Source organism: Leptodactylus fuscus, chromosome 6, assembly GCF_031893055.1.
Source record: "Leptodactylus fuscus isolate aLepFus1 chromosome 6, aLepFus1.hap2, whole genome shotgun sequence".
NCBI classification, from domain to species: Eukaryota; Metazoa; Chordata; class Amphibia; order Anura; family Leptodactylidae; genus Leptodactylus; species Leptodactylus fuscus.
The window spans coordinates 44,862,127-44,874,616 of NC_134270.1; positions in this window are offsets into that span (position 1 = coordinate 44,862,127).

Genomic DNA, 12,490 nt, shown 5'->3' on the forward strand with positions numbered 1-12,490 from the left:
CTATTGGTAGTGTTTCTGTAAAGTTGCTGCATTTTTGCAGTGATGTTCTAGTCCTCTATATAGGAAGGGGATCTTAACAGTTCTGTCCTGTAGAGGTATTAATGACAGGGCTACAAATAACTATAAAATATAGGAGCTAGAATTTTGGAGATATAGGACTCAATGCACACAGTGGAGAGAAACTGAAGTGGAATGGATTAAAAACTAATGTATGATACAGAAATGGATGAAAAATTGACACACTGATGGGAATCAGATGTTCAAAACTGACAGTTTCATCCATTATTAATGTGGGTTTTTTCTTTTTTTTTTTTTTTTTTTTTTAAAGCGGATTAGGTTTCTGTTCAGGGGTCCACAATCAGATTTCTCCCCCAAATGCAGGTGTGAACCTAGTGTAACCCTGCAACTTTATTAAGTATGTAACAAAAATGGCTTTCACTATTGCTATGGTGTTTGCTGCAGTGGACCAGGTTACTTTGCAGGCACCTGAAGTAACTTGGCACATTAAACACAAGATGGCGCCATAATCTATAAGAAAACGCCATAACATTTCATTAGACCATTTTAACAGCATGTAAATGGGAGAGATTACCTCTTTGCATGGTCTTCACAATGAATATTATCTAACGCTGAATTTTTCTGCAAGGAAAACTTAAATCATGTGAACAATCACTAAAGGAATAAAACTAGGAAGGCATATAGATTCCCTCTTTTAGGCGAGACCCCATGTTGCAGAAATGTGATAGAAGCACAGTGCGTGTCTCGCTAGTCAAGTAAATAAGGAAGTCCTGGCTCCTGCATGATGTCTTCAAACCTATGACCGCAAAAAGGACCATATAATAAAGAGTTTATAGCTTTACTAATAAAAAGGTATTCCCATCTTGTAAAGCGATGGCATATTGCTAAGGTAGGTGGTGCCAGACGTTGTTGTGATGTGAGTGAGCTGTCTATGTAGTTATATTGTAGGTCTAGCAAAAAGAAGAAGGCAGAGGGAAGACAACTAAGTGGCGCCCAATTACACATGTGGGATAGAAGTGGAGCAGTGAACCATATTGCCGCTTCTAGAAGGAGTGAAAGACCTTGGGTCAGATGTCTTAGGTGCCAGCAGATGTATACCCTATATATGCTTTGAACAGAGGTAGGTCTTGGGAAACAAAAAAGTGTCTTGAAGTGGGATCTGAGGAAAAGGAGGCATTGCAGGAGCTCAAACGTATGTTATGGGCACCCATTGTAATTCACCAAACTGTTTGTACGAAGGGAAGCCTAAATGGACTGAGGACTGTCCTGACTCAAGCCTAGGCTGGAAGACAAGGGGTTATTGCCTAGGTCAGCGACGGGGAGAAGAGTCCTAAAAGTTATAACTCATATGAGTCAGAGTTGCGAGCAGTGCTGTGTGTGGTCACCAGGAAACTTGCAGCGTTCCTTATGGAAACATAAATCAAACTATGGACTAATAACAACCCCCTGCCCATCTGGGTGCATTAGAACAAAGATGACTAGCCAGGCTGCCCAAGCTTAACTGACCTAGGTGCGGCAACTTGGAGACCCTCAATTATACATTTGACGAAATGGAAGTGTTACGTGTCTGGGATAACTCGCCTTCCATCTTGTCACAAAGTGAAGTGCAGGCTTCAAGCTAAGTGGTTGGATGGTTAGTTTGAGAGAAGAAGCGAGTAGCAGTGGGGTGCCCAGCTTATATCATTCAAGCAGTGACTTGCTGTTGAAAGAAGAGATGTCACCAGAATGGAAGCTATGGGAGAAACCATATGACCAAGTGTCAATTTAAGATATTGTATTAGGCCACCAAGTGAACCCATCCATCAAGATGAGGTCAACATGCTAATTTTACTACCAGCAGATTGAATGAGAGATGTAGTGGCTTAGATGCATGAGAAAGGGGACATTCTGGCCCAAAAAGGGACTTTTATTTTAGAAATTCTTCTACCATCTAGATCTGTACAGAATGCAGGAAACACGATCTTGCCAAGACAGGTGAAAAACGTGTGGTTTTTTGGCGCGTTTACATGTGTAAAAAATTACATTGAAGTCAATGGGAGTCTGATTTTTACACGTGTATTCTTTACATTTGTATTTTGCCAAAATGAGTGAGCATTTACTCCTTGTGAATGGACCCTTAGGGTGCTTTCACACGGAGTATACACTCAGCTCATTCTGAACGTAAAACGCGTTCAAAATGAGCGCGTACAAAGCAGATCCCATTCATTTCTATGGGTGCCGGCATACGTGTGCTCCCCATTGAAATGAATGGGCGGCTTTTTTTTTCCTATTGCTTTCAATGTGATACTCATGTACGCCGGCACCCATAGAAATGAATGGGATCTGCTTTGTACGCACTCATTCTGAACGTGTTTTACATTCAGAATGAGCTGAAAGGGTGAAAGCACCCTTAGACTGTTTCTGCTCTGGGGGGGGGGGGGGTGTCTACGGACTGGCTCTTGCCTTAGACTAGGGTCCTCTTAGTGAGTTAGGGGTATGTTCTCACACAACAGCAGGTCTCAGGCAGCAGCACAACACTGCAAAATGATAGGTGAATAGACCCATGAAGTGACATTTGTGCCTAAATGTCATCTCAGTCCCCCGATACATGACCTAGATATTTAAAGAAAGAACATTCTAGAAAAATAGTCACAAGGAATCAAAGAAAAGGGCACCTGGCGTACCAACAATACGGCAGATAATAAGAATACAAAGACCAGAGTCTGAGATCATTCTGCATCCTTACAGTCACACCAGGGTTTCCCATTTAAATCTATTATGTTAAAGCTTATTTCACTGTTTAAGACCATTATTTCGGCAAACCAAGAAAAAGTGAATCAAAGCTGCAGTGTCTGTACATGAACGTGTTCACAATTCACCATATTACAGCCATAATCCTGTTAACTGACAATTACATTAGTGTATACTCCGCTCTATAACCTTCCCCATCAATGGTTAACAAGGATTCACCTTTCATGACTCCTCTATTATCATCTTGTTATCATACTGCATAGAATTTGCCTCCCTGACATGACTATATGGTATATGATAACAAGAGCTATGGTTACCAACTATATTCTATATAATAGTGAAATGGAAGATGATATATTTTTAACCCTTATAGGGGAGAGCAGAGACCACGTGTGAGCCGGACATTGACTGAGTCCCTACAATCCATGCATAGATATTACTGGCAATTATCACTGCTGGCAAATGTATTACTAGGGCCGGTCTCCTTCTGGGCCAACCCCATTGCTTAGATGTACAAATTAAGCTCTATTCAGACCATGTTTGTTTGTTGTTTTTTGTTTTTTTTACATCCGCTTAACAGATGCAAAAAAAACAATAGGTTCACCCTCCGAATGATGGAGAGACAGACTGCTAAATCAGCAGTTACATATGGACACCGGGGGATGTAAAAAACGTGATCTGAATACAACGTAAAGGTCATCGGGTGCCATCAATAAAACTAGCACCAGCTGAAACTTGCTCAGATGTAGAAAAAACACTGTAAAAATATAAGTTTCTGCAACTGTAAAAATGCTACAAAGTAAATAGAAGTTTGTAATAACTAACTGGTTATGGGCAGCATGGAAAGATATGAGGTGGATGGCGCTGCAAGGTGCAGGAGGGAAGGAACTCATCAAGTTAATGAAAGTGAGTAGTTATCTGGGAGTTATGTGTGGCAGATAGGACCTCATAAAGCGCCCTAATCTAGATGGGGAAGAGATCCCGGCGCTGTCATTGGATGCCGTTTATCGTACAGTGCTAAGGTTTACCATGGCTTATCTCTACTTTATATAAATGACCCTTTATAAAAAGATAAATCTTAGCAACTGTGATAGTGCAAACACATAATGGCCTTGTAGGGGCGGTTTCACACACAGCATTTTCTAGAAAAAGGTTCTGATGCAGTTTTTAGCAACAAAGCCAGAAGTGTACTGAAATGGAATGGGAAATGTAAAGGAGGGAATAGTACTATTCTCCATACTCACTTCACTAAAGCGGAATAAAAAAATCTATTTTTCATCGTTTGAAAACAATGGGTAGCAGAAGCTGGTCAGAATCTGGTCAAATCAGCGCCGGATTCCTGCACACGACCATATTTATTTCCTATACTACAACTGTGTGTTTCATGGGTCTGCATGGGGGGCTGAGAATCTGGCCACTAAGTATGGAGTAGGTCCTATTCTGTTTTGTGGTCCAGGCTTATTCACTCAAGTGGCAAGACAGACAGACTGCTAAAACAGCAGTAAATTGTTCCACAAACACTTGCTTATTGCATTACACTTTATTATAGACTGCATGCACTTATATGTGTGCGGGAATGATGTGGCTAAACCCAAGAATGGATGTCCACGTGTAGCATATACTGCAAGTATTACAGAATACACATATATTTTTACATAATGTTTTTCTATAGCTTGTTGCAACATATTTTCGTTACAATTTGCTATCTAATGACCTAATTCCTGGCAGCCATCTCCATTATCACACCCAGTATAATTACTCCACAATCCACAGTGTGAAATTAAGCGTGTTTTTCCACCAGTGAGTAAGGCGCAGTAATGCCTAGTCCCTGTCTGGCAGTCACTGATCCCTCCAGATTTTATGATGTGTCTCACGTCCAGCCTGATCTGTGCGGGGTCTGGATGTCCAGCTCCCATAGATCAGATACTGATGACCTATCCTGTGCCTATCAGTATGAAAAATCCTTTTAGGACTGGAAAACCTCTTTATGGAGATGGGTGCACTGTAGTTGTGGTGCCTGGAACTGTATAAGAGCAGTGCTTCTTCTTGCTGTACTTAGTAAATGGCTTCCGTTGGCTGCATCAGCTGATCAGTTCGGGTGTCAGACCCAAACTGATCCGATCCTGATGACCTTTCCTTTAAATGGGTTTATCATTATCAAAAATCTTCAGATCCTGGACTGCCCCTTTAAGTGTAAATCTTTTGTAGGATCAATTTGCTGGAGCAGTATCCTTATAACTTAAGATTTGATGTCAGGGGACATGAACAACAGAGAATCGGACTGCTAAAACAACGTTTACCCATGGACACTGGTGGACCTCATTGACTATAATGGGATCTGCCAGGTGTCCACTGTTTTTTTTTTTTTTTTTTAAATATAGATTGTGAGCCCCACATAGAGCTCACAATATACATTTTTTTTTTTTTTTTCCTATCAGTATGTCTTTGGAATATGGGATGGAAATCCATGCAAACACGGGGAGAACATACAAGCTCCTTGCAGATGGTTTTTTGCCCTTGGCAGGATTTGAACACCAGGACTCCAGCACTGCAAGGCTGCAGTGCTAACCACTGAGCCACCGTGTGGCCCCTTACCACTGTTTTTATACAGAAAGAGATGGAGAGAAAAGTCCCCAATGCTACATTTTTAAGAGGACCCCTAACCACCATGAGTCTTTTATATGTCTGTGTTTTTTTTTACTTGGCAGAGAGACCCTGTAAGTTGCCAGGCTTTTGGTATGACTTCACCCCTATATATACCCCCCTGAATAACATTATAGATACTTGGGAACGTTTCCTGTCCTCTTGTTGCCTTGCTCTTCCATCCTATAATTAATATAGTTTTTTTATACTGAAGATGTTACATAAGATAACCACACACCTAAGGTGAATTGAAAGACAGGTCATAAAATCCAGGATTAAGAAGTAACACCTACACCCCAAGCAGTTGAAGTATTGATAAACATATAGACATGCATTAAATATGCATCTGTACCTGGTAGAGCTGGGTAACAATGAACCTGATGGTTATTATAATACTCACAGAATGATCTTCTTTTTCAGATTTGTGAAAGAAAAAATTGTTTATTGAAGCCTTTACACATTCCACACTCCAAAATGTCTGCTTTTCTGGGCTCAAAGAAAGGTGGGTGACAATAAATATGCAGAATGTTATAGTATTCACAGCCTTGCCATCCAACTTTGTCAGAAGCCTAAATGCCAAATTTGCTAAGTGACACATTGATACATTCCACATGTCTGTATTACAGTATATGAAGGTGCACTTGCTATTCAGGACTCTAGAAGAAACTAGGAGACACTGGTTATATCTGAGCTCTTGCAATGAGAGACAACACCAAGAAATAGCATGGAAGCAGAGCAGTAGTAAGTAGCAGTAGTAAGCAAAGAATATGTGTGAATATCTCCCATCTTTTTGGACTGTCAAAAAGGAATATCTCAAGGAATTTATAGTATAGACATTTTGACATACTATATAATCAGGGTCTAATGTACAGTTAGGGACCGTATAGTTTCTGGAGCAAAATAATTAAAGGGGGTTGTCCAGCTGCCACAATTTATCTGCAAATACATCCACAACAATACTAAATCCTCACTGTTCCCTTGTTCACCCTTTGCTTGGCTTTATTTTACTTGTTGTTGTTCCTTATATCACTTTTATTTACATACAGTAAATCGGTGGACAAACTACATTTCCCATGATTCATCTTGCTGCTCTCCATCTCTCTTGCAATGAAATCAGAGGTAATAAGTCATACCCATATATGAGGTCATATGATGCTGTGACATTTCATTTGTAATCTCACCCTGCCCCCAGCCAACACAGAGAGTGAGCAGGCAGATGAATCATGGGAAATGTAGTTTGTTCACAAGTTCACTGCATGTAAATAACAGTGATACAAGGAGCTAAAAGTAAAATAAAGCCAAGCAAGGGCTGCACAACCCATTTAAGTTTATTAATCACATTTATTTTCATTACCAAAAAGAGGGAATTGGGTCAAATGTAGAGACACTTGGGAAGTATGTTATAATCCACAATACTTGATCCAGCGCCTATCAGATACCATAGACAATAAAGAAGCATAGACTGTGCTGCCCCTCACTGGAATTTTATCTCCTTGTTTTACGCAGCGTACAGTTTTTATTTCATGTGTGAATAATCTCCAAGGAAACTCCACCCAATTTTAATTAAACAGTAGAAAGAATAATAAGAGTGATTTCAAAATGTAAAGGTATGGGCGGATTTCCCCTGTAAAACCTTATAAAGTGCTTTATAAAATATAGTAAATTGTCAACTAGCTGGATGGATAATATCTATCTAGCATTAATGATGCCATAGGGTCCCCTTGTAATGAAAAGGGGCTACTGGCAGAGGTGTAACTAAAGTCTTGATAGTGCTGGTTACGGGTACAAAGTAGTTTATTGTGGTTAGTGTAATCTGTGGGTCTCCTTGGTTTACCGGCCAGATGGAAGCTACAATCTCAATACTGATGCCAGTGCTTAGGGGCCCCATAAGGCTCCTGGGCCCCGTTGCCACTGCACCCCTTCAAGTTACACCCCTGGCTGCCGGTCTAGCTCACCAAAGGACGTACATAGATGCAATGTGTAATGTTCTAGTGCTATATGACCCAGCATACACCTGAGAAGAAGGTCCTATTTGCTTCTCCTCTTAATTTCTGTAACCCTTAGGTTCCATGCACTCGAACGTATGCTTTGTCAGTGTGCTAGTCATGTTTAATGGCTAGCATACTGACCCATTATTTTCTATAGTGAATAATGTTTCTGACTCCATATTAGACATACAATGAACCTTTGGCTCCAGGCAGTATGGTGGGTTTTATTCATATTATAGCTTCACCAACCTTGTCAAAACTTCTACGTGCCACTGAAGAAGATCTCCAACATGGTGTTGTCTGGTCTTGGTTATCGACTCAATAAACGTATACTGTTTGCAACAATTTCCTATTGGATCGCCTCTAATGTTCTACAGCCATTATTTTCTATAGACCTCATACACACGACCATATATTATTACGGAAGTGTGTGAAAGGCCGTAAGCCTGGGGCAAAACTAATGTTAGGTCCTATTATTTTACATTTTGTGGCTGGGGCTCACTACAGGAAATCAATAGGTCTGTGGGGGCACAGGTGGCACATGGATATTATCCCCCTGCTGATAGCATGGTGGCTCGATGGTTAGCATTGGAGCACTAGAGTCCTGGGTTTGAATCCAACCAAGGACAACAGCTGCAAGGAGTTTGTATGTTCTCCCCATGTTTGCGTGGGTATCCTCCCACACTCCAAAGACATATTGAAATTGACCCCCCAAAAAAACAAAACAAAACAAAGACTATGCTAACCTACCCAGGCCCCTTCTCTCCAATAGCCCGACATTGGCTGACTTTATGTTATGAACCCTATTTGATAAAACCAATCAAAAATTTGGTCTAGTCCTTTTTTCCATGTACTCTATTATTATTAATGAAGAGATTGAAGGTCTTTGCCATGACATCTGCCATAGATCAGTAGTGTCATTACCATGTTCCCGTTACCTAATCTGTTACATCTGGTCTAGGCTGTGCGTGTCTTATTATCCTCCCTTGAAAAAAAAGAATATACTCCATTATATGCTATGACAGGAAGCTAAGGATTAATGGCCGGATCATGACCCTTAACTGCAGTCTGGGGGGTCTCAGCTACAGCTACTTGCTATTCTACACATGCTGATCATTCGTCATTGTTAAATATCTCGGGTTGGCAAAGCTGGTGATAGATACTGTCAGATGGAGTAGACCTTGTTGTCTCATTTGGTGCCATTTTTTTTAACCAAAGGATAAACACTTTGGTTATCAGACATCACAATTGTCTCCTTATCAACCAATCCATACTCTGCGGGACAACTAGAAGACTACTGAAAGCTGGGAACTGTATGTTCTCCCAGGTTACCCTGGGATATTGGAGGTTTAGAGAGGGTTGGAGAAATTGGGTTGGTATTGCCATCTCTATACAAATGGCGTCTTGCTCACATTGGGGCACTTGTGGCTAGCATTGTTATAAGGGCATTGTTAGTGTGTGTTATGGGGGCAATGTGGCTTACGAGCCCAAATTGGACATAATTGGAGCAAAGGCAGGCAATGGTATAAAATAACAAAGGAATGCTCGAGAAAGCTGAAGACTTCCTCTCCAGCCATGTCTGGGGAACTTTTATTCTACTATATGGACTTACAACATTGAAATGGACTTTGTCTATTCCAGCATTTGGAGATTATGACCTACAAATGGTGATGTACAATATACAGATGTAGCAAAGGTTAACATGACTCATATTGCGTTAACAACACTGTAGCAGCGAGTATTAAATCGCTTAATGACTTTTCAATGACTTTTGTTGTCTTCTGAGATAAGATATCATGGCATCGGAAGGCAAGTGAAACAGTGCTACATCTGTATCTTTTTTTTTTTAATGTTACTCCTTTTCCTGGCCTTCGCAGGGGTTTGTCCAATTCCTTGACAACCCACTTAACGGTCTTGGCAGAGGTCTTAATTTTCATTTAATCAGTTATCAAAATACATAGACAAACAGTGTGTGTGTGTGTGTGTATATATATATATATATGTGTGTGTGTGTGTTTGTGTAGAGAGAGACACAGGGAAAGAGAATGAGAGTAAATCTGCTGTATAATATATCCGTACGATACATATGACTCATGTGATCATCTACAGCTCCTTGGAATCAAGTATTTTCCAGAAATTTGCAGACATTTTGAAATAACATCCATATCCTGTGCCTTGTCCTCTCAAATTCATTCAGTTATAGTTACTAGTATTTTGCAAATGTTGGCAAAAAATAAAACATGTCGATTTTATAAAAGAAACATTGACCAGAACCGTGTAAAAAAACATTCAAGTCTCCCTGAAATTCAGTCTTCCCTGTCTGGGGCTCTGCCCAAGTGAGTGAAGACAGCTCATAGAGTAAAAGGGCTTATTGCACTGCACAGGAAATTAATGGAATATCTGGAAAATAAACGTGGGCTGACACCATAGTATAAACATAGCTCACCGGACTGGGTGGAGGCGCCATTACTCGCTCACAGATCCTACACACAACAGGAGAGACTCATGCAATAACAGGTGAACACACCCGAGGTCAGGACAAATTGTACAGACCTGTCCTCAGACAGATATCCAGACTTCCCCCCCAATATCAATATCATTACAACTGTAGTAAATATAAGTATTGAGTTGTTCTCAAGTTGTTGAAAGGTGAATGAAAACCAATATAGATTCCACATGGGTTGTCACTCAGCTTTCCAAAAATTCTCAAAATAAAATTTAACCAAACTGCTAAAGGATACCTTCCTAGATCAAAAAAACCCCATTGACTGGTTGGGATCCTATTGCTGGGACGTCCGCCAACCCCAAAAATGAATTAGAATTAGGGCTATAGAGAGAGAAGTATAGGGATACATATCCATCGGGTCAGGCTGCTTTCTAGAGATCTATTGGATATCAGTATTCTGCTCAGGGCTGGGGAGTGGGCAGGCCAGATAACTAACTCTGGCTTCTTTATCTTTCCACTCCCAACTCCAACTCCTGTTTGACACTTAAATGGCTGACACACGTGGTCAGGCAGACGCAGGTTAGATCTTCTAATTCATTAAAAATCCAATGAAATATTTAAAAAACTAGTTTATGGATTTATGTAGAGCAAGAATTCTTTTTTTTCAGATCCCCAGAGAGTTCTTTGCCATGTTGAACTTCAAGTGACCAGTATGAGGGAGTGTGAGAGAGATAACGCCACATTTAAGACTTCTGCTCCCCATTCACACCTGAGATCTTGTAACACTAAGCAGTCACATGACATCGGGAAAGGAAAATGACTATGTCCTTGTTGATATCTGTGTTCGGTATTCTGTTCGGGAGTCCACTTGGGGACCCCTCGAACGGAATACCGAACACATTGACAAGCGGTGAGCAATGAAAGCACACGGACCCCATAGACTATAATGCATGGTCTCTGCACGAGTCATGCAGAGAGGAAAGTACTTCATGAACTACTTCCCTCTCCGCATGACTCCTGCGGACAGCACACGGAAAACACACGGACCCCATTATAGTCTATGGGGCCCCTGTGCTTTTAGTGCTCAACGCTTGTCAATGAGTTCGGTATTCCATTTGGTGGGACTCCCCGAAAGGAATACCGAATGCAAATGTGTACCAGGCCTAATTGGGTACAATTTGTCCATTTTCACTTGGAGGTGTACTCACTTTTGTTGCCAGGGGTGCACACTATACTCTGCCTATGTTACATTGTATCAAAAGGTCATCTTCAGTGTTATCCCATGAAAATATATAATGAAATGATTACAATAATATGAGGGGGGGTACTTGCTTTTGTGAGATACTGTGTGTGTGTGTGTGTGTATATATATATATATATATATATATATATATATATATATTTATTAGCACCTGTCACTACAAGCCTCGATGCAAATGTGCAATAAACTATGAACCTAATTAATTATACTATATCATTAATTGTGCAATACAATTAACAATAATTAATCATTTTATTTAATCATCCCAGCTCTGATTCTGTCTCCAGAACCCTCATTCTATTCATTGAAACCCTTCCATCCCCCCCAAAATAAGCCATACTTCTTTGGTAGGAAAGTCTTGCTTATGGCATGAATCTATTTTCTTTCCTCCAGAAATGTCCTTCAGAATCAACAGATCTACCTTAAAGGAAATCTGTCAGCAGATGAGAACCTGAACCCCTCCCTCTTATTTGGCGTACCTCTAATGAGTACCCTCTTGTATATGGATTGAATAGCTTCTCAGTGGTCTACAATCTGTGGATTTTCATTAGAGACTATGACTCCAAGCAGACCTGCAAAACCACTAGTTGGGGACCCAAAAGATTTTTCATATTCTTTTCAAATTCTTTCTCAAGAAACACTCCCCATGTGGTTGCCAGGTCTTGATATGGACTTGCTGGCACTTAGTAAGTACTATGTACCTGTACGTATTGATAAAAGTAATGAGCGAGATGTTATTTACCTAGCAAGGTGTACTTAGATGATATTTGTGTCTCTTGTGCCAGTCATATCTGTCTGGTTGCTTGGATATGCTCCACGTTTACACGTTGCTTAGTGAATTATCTCTAGCGTGCTATAAAATTCTGGGCGTTGGTAACTAATGGCACGGGGGGCATGTGGTCAAACTCAAGCGATGATACAAAATAAAGGCTAAAGAACAATATGAAGCCTGATTTTTTTTTTCTATACTTGGATGTTGTTTTAAAGGGGTTCCGGAATAGACCATTTATATCAGCTCGGCAGTGGTCCAGTGCCCACCAGTCAGCTGTCTGAAGGAGCCGGTGTCCTCATGAGAGTCTCTTCACTGTTGACATTGACCCATGAATTGATATAAAGATCCCATATGTTAATAGTATATGAACTTAGCTGTATTAGATCAAACTCGTAATATATGCACCATCAGGCTCTCAATGTGGAGTCTCGGAGAGGTGTATGCTCCAACACAATTGCAGCATTTTAGGGAGGAACTAGGAGTTTGTCATAGTTGTGACACCCATTCTGGTGTAATCTCATTAAGTGTCCACACCCCTAAGTGTATAATTGTGATGACAAAGTGATCCTGCTTTTGTGTAAGCATTAAAAGATGAGTGTCTTAGGTGTGTGGTTGTAAATTAGATAAGATAA